Genomic DNA, 20,600 nt, shown 5'->3' with positions numbered 1-20,600 from the left:
GTCACAGTGAATCAAAGTCAGTGCCATCTCTTGATCAAATAGCCCCATGAGAAGTTTCCAAAGCTAGATTGCCTCACAAGTTGCCAAGATGGAAGCCATGTACTCAGCGTCTACAGAACCCAATGCAACTGACTTCTGCTTCCTTCTGAACCAACAAAATTCTCTTGATCCCAAGCTGAAATAATACCCAAAAGTGCTCTTTCTATCAGTTGTACTTCTTTCCCAATCAACATCGGTGTACTCCTTTAGCTTCACTCCATCCATTTGAGTATATCTCAGTCCATAATAAACTGTGTCTTAAAGGTATCTCAACACATGTTTAGCAACATATAAGTATAATTTCTTTGGCTCTACCATAAACTGATTAACTGTATTGACTACAAAACAAATGTTTGGTTTGGTATTGACCAAGTACATGAGAGAGCCAATCAACTATAAATATAATGTAGGATCCATTTCTTTTGATCTAGAAGTATAAATCTTCTTCTAGTTGGTCACTAGTGGCGTAGACATGGGTTTGCAGTCCATCTTCCTGGATCACTCTAAGGTCTCAATTGTATACTTTCCCTGCTCGAGGAAGATCTCTCCATCCTTCTGCCACATCTCCAAGTCCAAAAAATAATGCATCAACCTTGAACCCATCATGTTGAACTATGCTACTAGGTGACTCTTTCATTCTACTATGAGCCTCTCGCACCTGTGAGAAATAAGTCATCCACACATAGAACCAAAATGAGAGGCTCACCCTTGACCTGTATGTAATATAGGTTTGGGTTCGCCTCACTCTTGGTGAAGACCATGCCTTGTAAGTCACTGCCATTGTTGGCATACCACGCCCTGGGAACCTGCTTGAGTCCATACAACAATATCTTCAATCTACACATATGGGAATCCCTCCCATGCACTTTAAAACCCTTCCTCTTCTCAATGTAAATCTCTTCCTCAACCACACCATTGAGGAAGGTCATCTTCACGTCCATCTGGTGAATCCTCCAACCCACCTATGCTGTAATAGAAATTACTACCGTGATGGATAAATATTTGGCTATTCATGAAGGTTTCATTGTAATCAATCCCTTCCTTCTGTGAAAACCCCTTACCCATAAATCATACCTTAAAATTTTCCACACTACCATTTACAACATGCTTAATCTTGTAGACCATCTAGAGCCAACCACAATTTTTCCTCTGGCCATGGAACAAACTCCCAAAAATTGTTATTCATGATGGAAGAATACTCTTCCACCATAGAATCCATCCACACTTGACACTCAGATGCCTTCTAGAAGCTGGAAGCTTCAGCCTCAATCAACTCACTCATCAATTCCATATAGTTTGAATATCTCTATGGTGCCTTTCCCTGTCTAACTAAATATCTCAGAGTACCTATGTCCTCTTGTACATCTCTCAATGTCTTCTTTTCCCACTTGGTCCTCTTTATCCCTATATACAGAGTTTGAGCTTGAGCAAGAGGAGTGCTATGTTCCTCATTCCTTTCCTCTTGCTTGACCTTCTCATTTTGCACACCACTTTGTGACACAATAACCCATGGTTTTTGCACTATATCTATCTTTGGTGTCACCTGCTCCTGAATCTCCATTGTAGATGAATATGTGTTGCAAGACTTCTTGAGATCCCTATGCTCCTCAAACCTTACATCCCTATGCAACATTGTTTTCTTGAGTGCTGGAATATAAATCTTGTAGTATTTTGAAGTTTCATTGTACCTCACAAGAATTCCATTCTCTACAATATGTTCCAATTTGGTTCTCTTCTCTTATGGAACATGGAAATATACTAGACAACCAAAGATACAAATATGTGACAAATTTGGATTCTTCCCTATAAAATCCTCCTTAGGTGTCAACCTTCCCAACACCTTATGTAGACTCCAGTTTTTCAAATAAACAACAATGTTGCAAGCCTATGCCTATAAAAACATAGACAATTCCCACTCATATAACATAGTATTGGCCGTTTCAATAATTTCCCTATTCTTCCACCCTACAACCCCATTTTTCTAAGGGTTGTATGGAATTTTCAACTCTTTTATGATACACTCACATGCACAAAAGTCCTTAAATGAATTCGAGGTGTACTCACCTCCATTATCAGACTTGAGTGTCTTGATCTTTCTCCCTGTTTGGTTCTCTATAAGGGCCTTGAGCTCCTTGAAACAACATAATACCACATCCTTATTTTTCAAGAAGTATATCTAGGTATTTATGGAGAAATCATCTATGAAGGTCACATAATAGTGGTATCCACTTAAGCACACTAGTGACATGGGCCCACACACATCTAAATGTATTAGGTCTAAGATGCCCTTGCCCCTAGTACCTTTGTTGGGAAAGGTGGCCTTGGCATACTTGCATTACAGAGTCCTTACACACATCATCCTACTCAACCCTGAACTTAGGCAGTCCTGCTACAATCTCCTTGACCAAAATGAGTGCTCCATGGTGCAAATGAGCCATCCTCTTGTGCTATAATTCACCCAACTCTTGGCTGCCACTCAATAATGGTTGTGTTAGTTTAAACTGAAGTCTGAACAGGGTACCTTTTCTAACTCCTATCACCTTGATTTTTCTAGAATCCTTGGATCGAATAAAACTTTACCATCCTCAAATGTCACGAAGTAATCCTTGTTTTCCAAGGTATCAAAAAAGATCATATTTTTGGTCATTCTCAGAAAATACAACACATCTTCCACTAGCAAGGGTTTTCCAAACTCCCTTCAAACTTTGATTGTGCCAACTCTTGCTACTTTGCACTTGGCATTGTACCGAAGTTCTATGTAGAAGCAAATTTCTTTCTCCTTCAACCTGGTGAAATACTCCTTCACTCTTATAATGTGGCAAGAAGACCCACTTTCAATATACCAAAAACTAGTCGATACTGGACTCGAGAAACGGTTAATCAGTGAAAACTCATTTTTGAAAATGGTTGTAAATTCCTCTACTTCATCAGTAACAACAATTTTTTTCTTTTGTTTCCCCATTTTATTGTTAGGGAATTGGTTGGAGAAGTGTCCTAGATGATGAAAATATAAACATTTTATCTTATTGAGGTCCTTTTCCTTCTCTCCTTTAGAAGTCAAACCATTCTTTGCCTTAATCTTACCCTTACCGACTAGGGAAATATTCTCTTCTTCTTCCTCTTTTTTTTTTTCTAGTCAACTCATTGGTCCCCTTTGTTTATCTCTTCCTGAATGAAACCATCCCACTCATTGAGCCCCTTTGTTTATCTCTTCCTGAATGAAACCATCCCACATTCTTTCCCAAGTTTGAAGGTTCTCTCGACCTACATTTCATTCAAAAAATACACCCCATTGTTTCATAAATCCATTCATGGCAATATGCACTAGTTTTGGATCAAATATAATTTCTCCTACAACCGCCGTCTCATCCCGTTGTTGAGTGATTCTGGTCAAATAGGAAGCTATTCCCTCACCCTTGGACATCCTTGGGTTATGTAACTTTTCCCTCAATACCATCTTTCGACTTTGATAACCTCTCTAGTACAACTTGGTGAGTGCATCCCACATTTATTTTGTTGTCTTATTGGATAGATGTGGAATAAAGTAATCTTTTAATCCATCCAAAATGATCCTTTGTGCCCTTGATTATCTTACCTCATGCAAATTTAGGGCTATCGTATTTGAAGCTCATGGAACCACTATGGTATTAATGAAGTTCCATAGTTTATTTTCCTTGAGAATGGTTGTGATTTGAACCTTCGATTGAAGATAATTTTAGGATCTTCGCAATCTGTCTTCATATTGAATGCTGGTATCCATGGTGGATTAAACCCTTAAACACTTGTTTACGAAAGAATCACACTTATTTGAGCTAATACGTCATGTCAAATTCCCTTTGTTTTGTACTTAGAGACTACCATGTTAGATTCCTTAAACCCATATCAAATTTAATGTTCAATAAAATTTCTCAAAATAGAAATAAAACAAATTTCTTCAATTTTTAAAATTTATAACAAAAAATGCCCCAGGTTCCTAACTCAGTTATGCACAACATAAATAAAATAGAAAACTAAGAAGATACAAATTTATTTGATACAAATTTACCCTAGAAACCCTAAGGTTGGGAAAATATGCAAACTTGGCTCTTTTTTTGTTTGTAAGCTTGGCAGGACTACATCTTCATCATGTCCAACATATCACCTCGATCAGGGTGGGGAATTGAACCGATGAATTAACATCAAGGAGTTTCTTAACAGAGCACCTGATCACCTTCTATCCAAGACCCCATGGAAAAGAAAACTTGGGCTCTTTATTCAGCTTCATAAAATTATCTACAACAAATGTTTTCTTAGGAATTTACAACAACAATTTACTAAAATTTTTAAGTCCTTCAAACCAGAAAATTAGTTATACAACCCATTTGAATTTGGCTTGCATGTCCCAGCCAAATTGATGTGTACAAATCACTGGAAATTGGCCTAGCAACTCAGCCCCCTTCAACCCAATCAATTTTCCTAGCTCAGCCTTGTCAAATCAACTTAATCTATGATCAATAAAAACAACATGTACAACCTGGTAACTTGGCCTCCACTAGTATTTTTGCTTCCCTTGGAAGATAACCTCTTCGCTGATCCAAACTATGAAAATATAGTCTATATTGTGATGAGTTGGCAGCGGTTATGGAAACCATACAGGGTTTAGAGTTGGTGAGAATTTTCTTGTATGGATTCTCTAAACATTGGGATGATTTTTTCCGAGGAATCATGGCATGATAGAACCTTGCCACTTGGGAAAGATTGCGGGATGACTTCATAGAGGAGATGCTGATAGGTTCATGTTAGGAGGGCCAATAGAAAGCTGAGGAGGAAGAAAATATTGCTCTTGCAGGAAAGGGAAAATGAATAGCTAAGAAAGGCTTTGGTAGTGGGGTTGCCTCAAAAGGTGAGAAGAACAAGGACACAAGAAAATTCAACTGCTTTGCATGTCGTAAACCAGGACATTATGCTAGTTAGTTTCCAAACAAGAATAAGGACAAGGGGAAATCATAGGTGGTATCCTTCACAAAATTAGATGACTTCTCAACCAGATTTGAGAATGGGTTCTAATTGATTGCATGTCTTTCTAGTTTAGTGACCACTAGTGTGTGGTACATTGACAATGATGCTTCATGTCATATGACAAGAGTATCATAATATTTCACTAGCCTTACAGAAAAGGACTTGGAATTTCACATAGAACTTGGTAACAATACCTAGTGCAAGGCAACAAATATGGGAATAACCTTGTACCAAAAGGTGTTTGAGAATTGACAGTGAGGGACATGTTGTATGTTTCGGGGCTGAAAATGAAATTTCTCTCCATTTCAACAATGGAGGGCAAAGGACAAATTGTTACCTTTTAGGATAGGAAGGCGTATCTTTGTCCAAAGGGATCTAGCTTCAAGACAACCAGTGTGATTAGAGTTAGAAGGGGAATTTATATAGAAAATAGTTTGAGCCATCCTGAGCATTCATTCAAAAAAATAGTGACCTATGTGAGGTATGGAATAGGAGGACATAACACTTACACAATGGGGCACTTATTGTGTTAAACGAGGTCATTACATGTCTTCTATATTTCAGTACAAAGTAGCAAGGTGTGAAAAGGGTGCACACTTGGGAAGTATACAAAGATAATCTTCCCATGCAGTGATAAATGGTCCAAGGGGATCTTGGATCTGGTACACTCTAATGTATGTGGTACAATGTCAACAACATATTTTATGGGTTACATTTATTTTGTTGTATTCATAGATGAATTCTCGAAGAAAACCTAGATCTACTTCATGAAGACCAAACATGAGGTTTCCAGTCGATTCCAAGAGTTTAAAGCTCTTGTGGAAAATAAAAAAGGAAAGAATATAAAATTATTATGATCCAATAATGGAGGTGAGTAGACCTCCAATGATTTCAAGGGATTTTGTGCAGTTGTAGGGATTAAGAAGGAGATGATAGTCCCATATAATGCACAACATAATGGGCTTGTAGAAAGGAAAAATAACGCCATCATCAAGGTTTTGAAGGTGATGATACTTGATTAAGATTTGCCTATTTTCCTATGGGTAGAATCATGCAACACAATAGTCTACATTCAAAACAGGAGTCCTCACAAGGTGTTGGGGAGGAAGACACATGAGGAGGGTTTCACAGAAAATAATATTGATATTAGACACTTTCATCTTTTTGGGTGATTGGTATATTTTCATGTCCATTATGAGAAGAGGAAAGAGTTCAAGCCCACTGCAGAGAAGGGAATATTTGTCAGCTATAGTGAAAATTTAAAAGGCCTATTGTGTTTACATTCTTGTAATGAGAAAAATAGTAGTAATGTGAGATGTGAATTTTGAGGAAGATAAATCATTTAGGTAGTCGCATTACAAATTTCCAACATCAATAGAAGATTAAGAGCAAGTAACTCTGAAGTTTGACGAGAGACAAGTTTCATAGGTTACATGTACTCAAAATTCAAAGTAGGATGAGGAGTATGAATCTTCTCCTATACATGATGTTCCTTCCACTTTAGGGAATAAGAGGCTAAGATGGATTAAGAAAACCTTGAGATATGCTCAAGAGCATGTGGCTTCTCCTAGGAGGACTTTTAGGGAGATTAGGCCACAATAGAATCTATCTAGATATACGGAACTCATGATCGATCTCATTGATTCTGAGCCTTATAGCTTCAAGGAGGAAACATACAAATAGGTGTGGTAGGATGCCATGGTGGAAGAGTACTATTCCACCATGAATAATAATGTTTGGGATGTGGTGTCATGACTATAGGGAGAGTTGGTGGTAAGCTCAAAATGGATCTACAATATCAAACATGCTATATTTGGCAGTGTGGAGAAATTCAAGGCTAGGTTTGTGGCAAGGGGGTTCTCTTAGAAAGAGGGAGTGGATTATGAAGAAACATTTGCCTAAGTAGCTCAATATACTTTAATAAGGGTTGTGATATCTCTTGCCTCATAGATGGGGAGGAAGAGACACCAGATGAATGTCAAGACAACCTTCCTTAATGGAATCATTGATTAGGAAGTAGATATTGGGAATCATAGGAATCATAGAAAATTTTAGGGGCGAATGTTCGCCCTTTGGCGAAATTAAGGGGTTTTAAATTTTTATTGGGCGAATATTTTGTATCATAGCACATTTTTACAAATCACCTCAAATAGCCCACCTTATTTTAAGGGAGAGGGTAAAAAAGGTAAATTTAGCCCTTGAAACTAGGAGTTACAACCTTCCATTTGCCCATTTTCAAGAATAGGTTTTATTTAAGTGAATCCATTCGCCCATTTTTAAGAATAGGTTTTATTTAAGTGAATCCTATGGGCCAAATACCATATTTATAAAATAGGTACCGTAAATTAATAAAAATATAAATAAATGAGAGGTATGGTAAATAAATAAAACATTTTTTATATTTACTCCATAAGTCACCTTATATACATGCAAGGGTGTAAACAAATAAAAATATAAGTAAAGTGGAGGTAAGGTAAATAAATAAAAATATAAATAAACTAGACATATGGTAAATAAATAAAACCTCTTTTTATATTTAGTCCATAACCCTCGTTCTATTTATGAAGGCTCAAGAAAGAGGTTTTATTTATGTGAATCCTATGGGCCAAATACCATATTGTAAAAGATGTATGGTAAATTAATAAAAACATAAATAAACGAGAGGTATGGTAAACAAATAAAACATTTTTTGTATTTACTCCATAAGTCACCTTATATTTACGAACATTAAACCAACATAGATCCATTTTACTCTGGATCTACTAATCCCCGAGAGGTATCAAATATTGTGATATGCAAACCAACATAGAGTGAAAAAATATTTGATCCCTCTCGGGGGATCAAGAGTAAAAATGGATGTTGTAATTTAATGTATGTTAAACATTTTAGCTTGGTTAAAATAAATAATAAAATAAAATTCAACTATTAATTTTATTATTTTTTATAAATTACTAATAGTAATTTTTAAGCTCCAGGTTTATGATAACCCATGGTAATACCATGGTATTCATGTGAGCATAGACTATTTAAAGGGGAAATTCTATCATCTTAGATCCATCTTAATTCTGGGTCTACCAAGTGCTCAGAGGGATAAATAGATTTCATCCCCCTAAGAGTGGTAGATGTGGAGTTAAAATGGATATAGGTTGGTTTTTATGATAATGAAGATATTAAATAGACTTAGGAAATTATATTGTAAAAACATCTTAAGGTGAATGGTTAAAGCATAGACATTAGACAAGTATATTTGTATACTTCTGTTTTAAACTGAAACAAATCTAGGGCTAAAAGGAATGGATTGATTGCACTCGTCATCCTTCTATAACTTTCCAACATATGCTGGAGTAAACTCTATTGTAATTTGGGTAATTTTTCTAACTGCAAATAGTAACATACTTGTGTATTGGCAGGGTGGTTACGAGGTCCCTAGAAGTGATGAATTTGAATTTTTCTTGGTTTTATATATAGTATAAGGTTTTTTCTCATGCTTTCTGTGAAGTGAATTTTATCCTACACCCACTAGGTTATCGATATGTAATTTCAGTAATTTTGATTTCAAAAGATATTTTAAAGAAATGCAATGATCTCATTTGTGTATTCAATAAACACAATATTCTAATGGAATTCTGAATTTTTGGTTTACCTATATAGATTCCATGGAGAAGTGTTAGTGGTGTGACATCATTGTCCTTAAGCAGAGGCTTTAGTTTTACTCTTTTTGGAAGAAATACTTTCTTCCAATATTTTTGAGTTCCATGAAAAATTTGAAAGTCCTAATAGTATTCAATTATGGGTTCAAGAGAGACATAGCATTGAATTATGGGTTAAAGAGATCCACACTGAATGATCTATCGGCTTTATCTTTACTTAGTTTAAGACTATTCACTTGGAGAGCCTGCATGTGCCCCCACTTCAAGAGCATAGTAAAGTCATGTAGAACTTAGAGAAGCTATCTTTAAGCTTTTAGTGAAGAATGGAAAAATGTCTGGGTTCAATAACAACCAGTCGAGCATTAAGCTTCCAATAATGCTAGATTTTAACATGGAGCACTTTTGTCATTTGGAGGAGATGCCCCCTCATATTTGTGACACATATTCAGTTGTGAATTGGACTATTACTAACTGTCATTTCCTTCGAAAGTTACCTGATGACTTGGGGAACCTCAACTCTTTAAGAATGTTAAGGAAGGAAAGAAAGTACATTATGCTAAGTTCTCTTATGCTTTTCAAGTTTTTCTTGGATATCTACAACGTTTCAGGTAGGAAAGTACATTCTGTTAATGAAAATTTGTCTTGATAGAAAGGCCCAATTTCAAATTCTAATGCTTTCAAAAAACATTGTATAACTGTAATGTTTCTAAAAGGAAAGCATATTTTTTCAATTTAAGTATCATGATCCCATATTCCAACTTATTTTTCAGTAACCCATTAGGCTTTGTAGCTTTGAATAAATCCGTGTCTTTTGATAAGATCCTCTTCCAAATTAGAATGCAGTTTCCTTTTGGCAATAACCACATACAATGTCTTGATTTTGTTATTGAGAAAATAGAGGTTGTGAAACAAGCTTGTGCCGTACAAGGACTTGATTCATTGATTATGTATCAATTATGGCTCTTGATGTAACAATGTCTTGATTTTGTTGCTTGAAAATACAGGTTACGCTTTACTATTTCACATAATTTCTTACAATATTTCCATAAGTATTGATTTGTAATCTCAGTCACTGAGGGATCACAATAATGACAAAGGTAATATTCCATGGTTTGAAGTTACCCTCTTACTAAATATTTAAATATATCACCACAATTTAACTGTTAGTTAAAGGAATTGTATTTGATTTGTAAACAAATCATTGCTTGATTTATAGATTTTGATTTTTCCCTTTTTCATTTTTTTCTCAGATTTGGTATGAGATATCTTCCAATATTTGGGTTCCCTAGTTTCCCCACCATAGCTATGAGGTTCAGATGCCATCATTAAATATTCTCAGAATGTTACAACTTTTCTAGTAAGTGTACTTTGAAACATTGTTGTTGCTTTTCCATGGTGTTAATGCAAATAAGCACTACAACTAGTGCCATTATTTAGATTAAGTGTCGAAATCTAGGTGGTATTGTAATGATGGAGTGATTTTTTTCTAGCTACTAAGGCCATATGCATTTTTATCTCTTATGTTGTCCTGAGATATTCAAATTCAGAATAAGAATTGACGTCTCGTTTCCACTGTAGATTGCAGTCAGTTTCTTGAACATAATATATAGTATATTATATTTTACTAATCAAATGTGGATGTGATCCCTCGTAGGAAAGGAAATTCAAAGTGACTTTGATTTCACATTGATTTGTCAAAACATCCACACAGGAAAGGAGATTCAAAGTGACATTGATTTCACACTGATTTGTCAAAATGGAGGCAAGAGAAAAGGAAACTTTGTATTCAACAATGCTCTTAATTTCATATGTACATGCACAGACATAATAGTAGAAAATATTGAAGGGTTGCCTAAGTAATATTTTCCATTCCACTACATTCTTTACAGCTTGTAAATAAATAACTCGGAACAATTCATTACACTACTTGTTATTCTTTATTAATCAGTGGTTAAGATTTTGATATTGAACTGGCTAAGATTTTTCTTCCTTCTGTGAAATTGTGTGTTCTATAATGCTTCTTTTCCATTCACTATGTATAGCATATAAAGTGTGTCTAATGGAGTAGGAAGATTGGAAAGTCTTGTGATCCTTGAACTATGTTACAAGGCAGAAACCCAATGAGGCAGGGTAGGTGCATCCCCACAAAGGGGTCACAAATACCAAAGTTGGTATTGGCTGGTGCCTTGAGCTAGAAAATTTCCTTTACCCTTGTATTAACAGTGAATCTGGAGAGGATTCTAATATTATCTTTATAAGATTTATATTAGTTAAGATTGATGAATAAAATTCATGAGACATGAGCTAGGATGTCCTTGCAAGGTGGTTGTTGATTATTGGAAGCTATGATGGCCATTATGTCAGGCTAGGTGGTCACACTCCCTTGATCGTGAGCATGATTATGATCAAGATTGAAGACTTCATAGTTTGGATTGATTGTTTAGCAATGATAATTAGTGGGCTCATTCACAAAAGCTTCTATTTCACTAATCCTTTTTATAGAGTTGTCAGATTCAATTTCCAAAGGTTTTAATTACACTATAGAGTTGAGTTTTGAGAGAGTTGTGATTCATAGAGTTAATTATAACAGCTATGACACTTGAATGAAGACAAGCATAGTAGATGTATCAGACTCTGTTATAAGCTTACCTGCATATTATAAGGGACTTGGTTGGCTTTTTTATAATTTTATAAACAAGTTCCATTTCGTGGTAATGTGAAAAAAACAGTGATATTGCCACCATGTGGCTCTTGCCATATATGGTTTTATATTTTTTCAAAAAATTCTGTAAGAGTTCACAATGCTAAGATTCACTAGGACCTTACAAAGTTTTATTATTTAGTGAAAGACTCACCAAGATCTTACAAGATTTTATAATTGAGTAAAATATTCGCCATGCTTGGTGAGATATTCGCCAAAAAGTTATATACATATTATATTATTGATAAAATCACCTTCCATTTTTCCTATATACCATGGAGATTCGCCCATTTATTATACATATAAATTTAGGGGGGGTTCTTAAAATTTTCCCTGTTGGGAATCTAGACAGTTTTGAAGTGCATGAGAGGGATTTTCATGTATGCAGGTTAAAAAGGGCACTATATAGGATTCATCAAGATTTAGATTGACTCTAACATATATTTAATTTTGGTTGGAAATGATTATATCATTCTTATGTTGTATGTGGATAACCTACTTCTTACAGAATAATAAAATCTCATCAACAGATGTAAGAAGGATTTTAATTTGGGGTTTGAAATGAAGTACATAGAGTCGATGCATTATTTTCTGGGATTAGTGCGGTAGCATACATGTGAGATTTTCCTAGCACATGGGAATTATGTGATGGAAATCTTGAAGATGCACGATTGCAGGCTAATGTATACATCCATGAAGACCAATGAGAAGAAAATTGACGCTTCGAGATCTCAGTTGGTTGACCCAAGATTGTAGCGATAGTTGATTGGATTCTTAATGTATATGGTCAGCACTAGGCCAAAAATCTATTTTTTCATCAATGTTCTTATCTGATTCATGGTTGAGCCTATGAGACTACACTAGGTGGCAACAAAACATGAGCTCAGGTACCTATGAGGTACTGTGAAATACGGGTTGATCTATGTTAAGGGAGATGGAGTTAAATTGATGGGCTACACATATTCAAACTGGGTAGGAAGTTTAGTTGACAAGAAGAGCACTTCAGGGTGTTGTTTCAACTTGGGATCAAGGGTTGTCTCATGGTTCAGGAGGAAACATAAGTTAGTGGCATTGAGATCTGTAGAGGCATAGTATATGGAAACCAATTTGGTAGCATGTGGAGCTATATGCATTTGGAAAATTTCTCATCAGACTATTTTGTCAGAAGATGGAACCAATAGTTATACACTACAATAATCATAGTTGCATCAAACTCTCAAAAAATCCAGTGTTTCATGACACGTAAAAACACATTGAGATCAGGTACTACTTCTTCTAATATTGAGTTCATAAGGGATTTATAAAGCTTCAACATATTTCTACAAATGAGTAGGTTATGAGCATCCTCACGAAATATATAATGAAGGGAAAATCCATATTCTTCATAGATAAGCTTAGGGTGGTGCAAAATACATTCCTCGCTAAAGGGGAGTGTTAAAGGTGGTATCTCAGACAAGTAATTCTACATTAGGATTGTGTCTAGCATGTAGATGTTGGACATAGTGTTTTCATTGATGAAAACTAGTGTGATTGATGTTCAAGGGGACTATGGAAGCAATAGATTCATTCATGTATCTAAGGAAGCAATTTGTTATTCTGATCCCTTGCATACCTTCATCACATAAATAAAAAACGATCCGAAGTTTATTGAGTTTTATTTCTCAAAGTCAAGATGCTCATATGCATCTATGGATGGCATAGTTGAATAATCCTCTCCGATGCCTTTCCAATGGTATATCACTCTTGGAAAAACTCTTCATAGATGAGAAGTTATGATTGTTTGAAGTTGGCAGTTTTAATGAGGACTAAAAACACCAAATTTATTTGAAATCAACAAATTTGTTAAAGGTCACACATGTTGAGGAAAAATGCAAACATTAGTAATCAATCAAGGGTTTTTGGTGCATGAACATGTGAAAGTTTTAACCCAGTCAAACCTCGTGCACCTTTCAACTAATCTGACAATGAGAGACAACATGTATGGTGGATCGTATGCATATATGCACGATGTTTAATGCCCCCCAAATATTCCACATGGTCAACTTCGAACCAATGGAGTGTTGTCACGTGGCATGCATCTAGTGGATGTACAAGTGGCAGGATGTGATTAGTCAATCTTAATGACACTTGGAAAGATGATGAAATGGTAGTGCCACGTGGCACCTTTGTCGAGGACAATGAAGTGATGGATCTAAGTAGTAGCTTGTGACAAATATGTATGGTAGTGAAATATAATGTGGCATAATGATGATGATGTGGCATCCAATCATGATGCTACCTGACATTATAATATGGCACTTTTGGTCAACCAATAAGCACAAATATTGATGACAGATTACCCACTTAAAATGATCCACATGGCAGGTATGACATCATAGTGATGTCAACAAATGAATGACTAATGACCCTCATACCCCGTGTCATATGGAATGGTCACATGGGTGAAAGGGATAAGCCCTATTAGATTCTGGTCTCTTTGAAAGCATGATTCATTGTGTAGGTTTTAGCCTTGTACAAAAATTACCTGCATACAAATTCTAAAAAACAGAAAATAAACAATGGCGAGAGCATAACACATAAAACAAATATACATAGATATTTTCCCCTGGAACCCAAAACCGGGACTACCAGATTAATTTTTCATTATGTTCCTTTCAATGTTACAATACATATATATATACATGTCGAAGCATCCATAAACCCCAATCCAAACCCTGGATTAGAACATAACCATAGTTCCCTTAGCCAGATCTAAAAAATACCATGGAACAAAAACCATCGTGCCCAAAACCATGTACGAAATCCATGCTCAAAACCATAGGTATGTTCGCGCGTGGGCTAGTCGTGAAAATAATATAACACAACCTAACACATTAGTCACATGGGGTGGTCATATAATTTAAAATTGCCATGTTTTTTAGAACGAATGTCATCCCCTCGATCAACTCGTCCATGTCCCAGGTCCACACACAAATGTATATTTACACTTGATCAAGAGCTCCTGTTAAGATAAGTATTTAGGAAATTAGAATATTGTGGAGAACAATGTGAAGGCATAGCCTTCATGGCTAGTTTGAGGCAGTGTAGTTTGGAATGTCACATGGTTGCAACCCTGTGGTTTATGTTTGGTTTTGTTGTGTTAGCATTTTTCTAATGTGGAAGCTCTGTGATTAGCCCTGGTCATGGAAATGAAATATTTTGGTTGTGATGTGTTTTGATGTGGAAGATTTGGGATTGGTCCTGGTTGTGGAAACAAAACATATTTGGATTTGATGTGTTTTGATGTTGAAGCTCTGTGACTGGCCCTGGTCGTGGCAATGAAACATATTTCGGTTTGATGTGTTCTGACATGGAAGCTTTGTGATTGGCCCTAGTCATGGAAATGAATTTTTTTGGCTCTGATGTGTTTTGATGTGGAAGCTCTATGATTGGCCTTGGTCATGGAAACAAAACATTTTGGCTCTGATGTATTCTGACGTGGAAGCTTTGTGATTGGCCCTAGTCATGGCAACATAATATTTTGGCTCTAATGTGTTATAACATGGAAGCTTTGTGATTGGTCCTGGTCGTGGCAACATAGCATATTTGAATTTGATCTGTTCTGACATGGAAATTCTGTGATTGGCCCTAGTCATGGAAACAAAACATATTTATCTCTGACATGTTGTGGCTTGGTAATATTGGTCGTGCAGTCCTAACATGGAGTTATGTAATGTGGCAAGGACTTTGGTGATGCTTTTAATAGTCACAATGTTCCAATTCCAAACACGGAACTTAGTAGCACAATTGTTGTGACATTAGTATTTCTCCCATGAGGTTGAGGGTTCAATCTCAACAAAATGTGGATTATGTTTGTATTCTATTTTGTACCAATGAAGTACCAATTTGTCGAATATTTAACCAAACCAACGGTATCCATTTTCTAGAAAAACTGCCAAACTCTAGGCATTTTTTAGAATATGAAATGGAAGGAACCATTCTATAAAAGAATCAATTTTTCTAATGTTTTTGTGGGTCAAAATTAGTACAAAATGATTTTTGAAAAAGGATTTTGGTTCGATTCTTTTGCGACTTGATAAAGGGAAGCTACAAACAATTGTTGAGAATAGGGAGGTCATGGTTATTCTCTGTATGAGCATGTGAACAATTTTTTGACATATTAAGAGAAGGAAAATTGATTTGGTTATGATTTAAGCTTGTAGATCCAATCTAAAATACTGTGAAAAGTGGTCTACACCAGATTGAAGAAGGAGATGGGTATCTCCACCAAGGTTGGTGCCTCAATAAGGGTTATTCCTACAAGAAGTTGAATATTGCACATTTTTGAGGTTGGTGCCTCAATAAGGTTGTAGCCTATTGCAAGTGTGTGTTTGCACATTATTCGAGGTTGGTGCATCAATCAAGATGTAGCCTATTTCAAGTGGGTGCTTGTACATTATTTGAGGTTAGTTGATCAATCAGATTACAACCTATTGCAAGTGAATTCTTGCACCTTTTGGGGGTTGGTGCCTCCAGTAGGTCAATTCCTGCAAATTTATATAAAAAAATTGAAGAAGAAGACATAAGAATTTGTGGTTTTCTCACATAAGGGTTTCCATGCAAAAGTTGGTGTTCTTGTGTGTTGATGTGATGATGGTTTCTTGATGCACAATTTTACATTCTATAATGCACTTTATTTTCTGATGTACCGCTGCATAATCAATTATTAATGAAATGTTTTGAAATGATGAATTTGACATCGCATTGATTCACCCCCCTCTAAGTGTGACCATTGGTTTAACAAGTGATATCATATCGGGTGACTTCAGGGATAGTTAATCACTAAAAAGTTGATATAAGGAAATATGGCCACTATCATATTATCAGGTAAGCCTCCTCAGTTTGATGGATCCAACTATGCTTTTTGGAAGATAAGAATGTAAACCTACCTCTTTTGCTTAGGAGTTAATTCTTGGCTAACTATAGAGAACAATTATCAAGTTCCTGACACTCCTCCTACATATACAGTTCGTAAGGTCCTTTATACATCTAATGCAATAGCTAAGCATGCTATTTTGAGTGGGTTTTCAAATACAAAATTTGTCAAATTAATGCATTTTAAGTCAGTTCATGGTTTATGGAACACGCTTAAAAATTGTTATGAAGAGGACAAGAAAGTGAAGGAAGACAAGCTATAAAATTATAGGGATTAATTTGAAAGTTTGAAAATGGAAGAAGATGAACATATTTCTTCATACTTCCTTCAAGTAGAGAAGGTTGTCAATTCTATCACAGGTCTCAGCGAAGAAGTCAAGGACAATGTTGTTGTTCAAAAAATATTGAGGTCTCTTCCTCCAAGATCCAATCCCAAGGTATCATCCCTTGAAGAAATATTAGATATCTATAAGTTGAACATGGACATGCTTCATGGAAGACTCTCAAAAAATGAACCAAGAATAGAGAAGGACAATGTAACACCCCACCCCACATTTACCCACTTTAACCTGCTCACTAGGGTAAACATGAGATGAGAGTTACTATGCATGATCCAATTTCCAAGATGCACTTATGGAAAATGGGGTCCACATGTCCAGAACTAACTTTAAACACCTAGTGACACATGATCACCCTGTTATCAACCTAAGTTGATCCAACACTAGTTCCATTCAGTTTCATTTCCTTAAATTTAACACAACTTTCTATTTTTGGTTGTTTTTCGGATGGTAAACTTTCGACACCATTTTGAGGGCATAAACGACATTTTCAGGGAAAACTGAGAGACTAGAAAAGTGCTAGAATTTATTGAATATGTTCTTTGTTTGGCCTACTCGTGGAGATCTTCGAAATGAGGTATTATGATAGCCAAACGAATATCATATTCCAAAGTTATGACCCCTGGAAGTTGGAGGTCCAAATTATTCATTTATACAAACACTTTGTGACTATGGTACTTGTAGGTCATGAATGCATAATTCGTTCACTGTTTTCATTAGTTCATGAGATATTCATCAAGAAGGCTTGCTTCCATCTTGCACTAGCTACAATAAAACACAAATTAGCACATGCATTCATACAAATCAACCACGGGCCATAAAAGCATGAATTAGAGCTAGATCAAGAGAACATCTATAATAAGAAATATAACATGCACGTACCCAACATTAAGCCATAATGAAGCCATGACAACCATTCATATACATAAGTAAATCAACACTTATGCTGCATTGATCACCAATAAAGAATAACACATATTAACATATTCATAGTACCAACCAAGTCAGGGACTTCCACGTACCACCCGAACATAGATTGGGACTCCACCCTGAAGCCATAGTGATCTCACCTAAACCAGTTTAGAGATCACCGAAACCAATACAAGCTTGGAGTCCTCAAGATTTCTTCACCATACCTAGAGGAATTTCCTGTCTCCACCCACCTGTCAAGAGCTTCCCGAAGAAAACCATGTCCACCCTCAACCATTGGGATTTTCCTGAGACCACCTCAACAAGATATAAAATCTATCAACAATCCAAAACTCAAGCAAAGGTAAACCCACTACATCATGTCTATTTAGGAAATTACATAGGCAAAGATGTACACCACTGTCAATCTAGGAAAATATCATTCCAATTAAAACAAAATGACCAATAAACCAAATGCATGAATCACGAATTCAAATCCCAACAAGATAATCACACATGCAACCTGTTACCTACAAAATCCCCCTACTGGTTTCTCTTTATTTGCTTGAATTCTGCCCTTGCTTACTACTGTCCAATTCCTCTTTTACTCCCTTGATTTTCCTTGCTTGCTTGCTTATTTCTTCCTTGTGTCCAGGTTCTCTCTCCCTTGCTCTCCTCTAAGGTGAATCATCAGTGCCTGAATGAATGTTCTCTCTCTCCTTTTTCCTTTCCTTTTTCTTCAGTTTCCCTTACATGCATATTCTTGTCTCTTCATCTTCCTTTTCTCTTATTTTCCTTTATTTCTTATATTAATTCCATTTGTTTCCATTTTCCTCTTGCCAATTCCAATTTCCATAGCCAATAAATAATTAAACACAAACAGATCTTAGTGTAATGTTTTTCCCTTCATTGGAATACATGTCCCATGACCTTGGTTTTATCTTTGCCTCTATAATGTCCCTTTTATTACATGGAACTTTAACCCGAGGTTGTTACAGATAAGTTAGGAGTCAAAGAAGAAGCATTTAGAGTAGAAAAATAGGGAAGAAAGTACGAGAATCAAACAAACTCTTGTCATGAATCTGATGCAGAAGAAGACAAGTTTGTTAGAAAACTAAAGAGGGGAACTTAAAAGTTCAAAGGTGAGATTCGTTTCAAATTCTTCGAATGTGGAAGACTAATACATTATGATTCTAAATGTCCTTATACAAAAATGAATGATAGTTATGATGAAGTAGGATTCAAGTCTACGAATTAAAAGAAGAAATGAGATGCAAAAAATAAGAAGTTCTTCTAAAAGAAAGAAAATAATTACTAGAGCACTGAAAGTATGACTTGAAAGGGGTGAAATATTGTTCTTTGTTGAAGTAGAATAAATTGAAGAAAAACTAGATTATAGGATAACTCAGAAGTGGAATGAAAGAAATAAAAAACCCTTAGAAAGAGAGTGGTACATCTAGAACACCAATTCTAAGACAAAGATCAAGATGGAGATTCCATTATCACTCTCAAGGTTGAACTATAAGAAGCCAAAGGGTAAAGGAGTTTTTATTAGAAGAAATGAACAAAAAAGGAAGAACTTTGCAAAAATTTAGAAGAAGAAGTTATGATTTTGATAGAATAATTGGAAGTTGCAACTCAAAAACAAATTACAACTCCTCAAAGGGTCTAAATCTCTGGATCACATCCTTAGCATCTGAAGGTCTCCTCTCATTAAAGCAAACCTTGGTTATCACAAAGAGTGTAGGACATCTACAGATGAAGATCTACCATGTACTTCAAATAATGAACAATCTAAAATCCAGGGAACTACAAGAATTAGAACAAGAAGCAACTCATTAGAATATCCCAAGAAATCCTGATGAATCAGTCCAAACATGTTCATTTTAGCTGTTTAGATTAATCTAAAAAAGGCTTATAAAATCAACATGATCCTTCTAGCTCAAATCAGAAGGAAAGTTTGGAGCCCCCCTTGATGGAAAATATTCACAAAGGATCAACAAGTGTTAATGGAGCAAGAGTTAGAACTCAGGAAAGGGATGAACCTCTACCAAGGAACAACTTCAGAAGTTATGTCACATCCATACCACCTTATGCCACTGGGTATCAAAATTATTTTTTTGATCATTTTTTTTCATGTATAAAATTTGGACAGAAAGCACAAGATTATGTAATGTATGATGTTATCAGGTATAGAGGATATGATTAATTACCTAGGCTCAAACATATGGATCAAATTAGAAGTTATGGTAACATATCATATGGGTCATTTATGCAAATATTGAAGCACAACATAAAGTTATGCATATGTCATAATGAAGGACACATAACTTGTTATTGTGGAATCAACTTGGGGTGGCACAAGCGAAAGGGACTCTCTAATAACCCAAGAATGAATACACATGAGTAGAAAATGGAACAGGAAGAACCAAGGTTAGATTTGACCTCGCAGATCTAATCCATTGGTGATAGCTTCTTCAAGAATATAATTTTTCGAAGTAAAACTTGAAGAAACAAAATTATGTAGGCAGGATGGTCACTTGCAAGAAAAAATCATTGATAAAAGAAAATAAGGGAAACTCGTTTTCTAGGAAAGTATGTTTCCACTAGTATGATAACATGCATGTATAAAATTTATGCATAAGAGGAGTAGGCTCACCATTAGAAATAGGTTCACAAACAAGTAAACAGTTGGAAAGCACTTGATCCAAAATCCATTATAAGGTGAAATCAAGAAATTTAGGGATATATATTAGAGTAGTTGATGGATATGAACATGACCAAAAGTATTTGTAGGAAAATAAGTTATCAACAACGGGAGATTCACATAATAGGATGTTGGCTTGATGGGCGCTGACCCAGGCTCAATGTTAATTAGCCAAGCAAATCCATACACTACTGGCCCTTTCGACATCAATCTATGGAGCGCGGACTGAAGTATCACTCGAAGCAGTATGGTGGGATGCAGGAACCAAGTTTCCATAAGAAATTTCAAGAACATTTATGGAGCATTAGTACGCTACCATGTCCCTTTGCCGCTGCTGTCAAAGG

At 35.7% G+C, this 20,600-nt stretch overlaps 1 pseudogene; it reads left to right on the top strand.

Annotated features, from left to right (window-relative positions):
* Positions 1-5,901: 5,901 nt before the first annotated feature.
* Positions 5,902-20,600, top strand: part of LOC149249554 (N-terminal acetyltransferase A complex catalytic subunit NAA10 pseudogene) — a 29,125-nt pseudogene continuing 14,426 nt past the window's right edge.

This window comes from Pinus tabuliformis, chromosome 7 (assembly GCF_031772625.1).
Source record: "Pinus tabuliformis cultivar Carrire ecotype Pingquan chromosome 7, CPIR1, whole genome shotgun sequence".
Lineage (NCBI taxonomy): Eukaryota > Viridiplantae > Streptophyta > Pinopsida > Pinales > Pinaceae > Pinus > Pinus tabuliformis.
Note: the sequence above shows the minus strand (reverse complement) of the source record. Positions and strands in the feature narration are given on the sequence as shown.